The 1092-nt window shown below is 32.0% G+C and overlaps 1 long non-coding RNA gene across 1 annotated transcript; it reads right to left on the bottom strand.

Annotated features, from left to right (window-relative positions):
• Nucleotides 1-417: 417 nt before the first annotated feature.
• Nucleotides 418-824, bottom strand: LOC128265846 (uncharacterized). Its single transcript, XR_008268925.1, has 2 exons — nt 622-824; nt 418-511 (listed from the first exon to the last, which is right to left on the bottom strand). It is a non-coding gene; the product is annotated as an uncharacterized LOC128265846 (long non-coding RNA).
• Between the last annotated feature and the right edge of the window lie 268 nt (nt 825-1092).

Raw genomic sequence — 1092 nt, 5'->3', positions numbered from 1 at the left:
ACACTAAAAAAGAGTCACTCAAGTATTCAATTATAAGACTCTTTGCATTTCTCTCTGCTCGCTTCACTTCCTCACTTTCCTTATCACTTGGTTCCTCATCAATTACTTTTATCAAATCGTTTTCCTCTAACAAAGCCCTGACTCTAAATTTCCATATGGAATACTTTTCCCCGTTAAAAGGTGTTATATTTCTCTTTCCCTTTTCCATCTTCCGAGAATAACTGTTCTTCTTTTCGGTTGCTATGCGCTTCTCAGAATTTTTTGTTGCTGGTCTGCTCTAACACTCGCACTGAAAAATGAAAAATGTGCGCCAATTTGGTGCGTCGTTATACATATATGTATATGTACGTTGTTCACTTATAAGCACAAATTTCAATAGTAATTATTTTGTTTAGACTTGATTTAAGTTTTAATTTGTTTCATTTTTTTTTTTATTTCACTTTTATTATTCGGTAACAATTAAAGCATTTTTCTATAGCACTTAGCTGCAAATTGTGACTGGGCCCATAACCTATTGAATATATATAATTAATGTATATACAAACTCCAGGAACACACCAGCCCGATTTGCCAAATAGTAAAACACTTTAATTGTCTTTTAGTTAATTTTTATTTCACAACCGCACGCTCTCGTTGTCTTCAAGTAAGTGGCAAGGGTACGCATGTGCATACAAAAGGAAACAAAAACGTTCTTTGAAAGAGAGGGAGAGAACAAAGAGAGGAGAGGGCTTTGCCTCTCTCTGAGATCTTCATTGTTCATCCCCTTCCCACACACACACCATGTGTATATGTATAAGTGTGACTTTTGGTATTCTCAACAATATTATTATTTCAATTATTGTTATTATAATTATTTATTTTTTTTTTTTTAAATCTTTTATTTTTGTTAAGTATCCTTGTCTGCAAGATTTAAAGCTTTCTTTCGTAAAAGTAAGTGTGCTTGTGGTATTCTTTAAAGTGTTTTGAAGAAGCTATTTTTATTTTTTCAAACAAATAAAATGGCTCATGTGTAAATACTTTTTTTTGTGAGGAAATTAGAGTTCGGTAAGCTATACATATCTTAAGGCTTATATTAAAAATCTGTGTATCAAA

This window comes from Drosophila gunungcola, unplaced genomic scaffold (genome assembly GCF_025200985.1).
Source record: "Drosophila gunungcola strain Sukarami unplaced genomic scaffold, Dgunungcola_SK_2 000163F, whole genome shotgun sequence".
Lineage (NCBI taxonomy): Eukaryota > Metazoa > Arthropoda > Insecta > Diptera > Drosophilidae > Drosophila > Drosophila gunungcola.
Note: the sequence above shows the minus strand (reverse complement) of the source record. Positions and strands in the feature narration are given on the sequence as shown.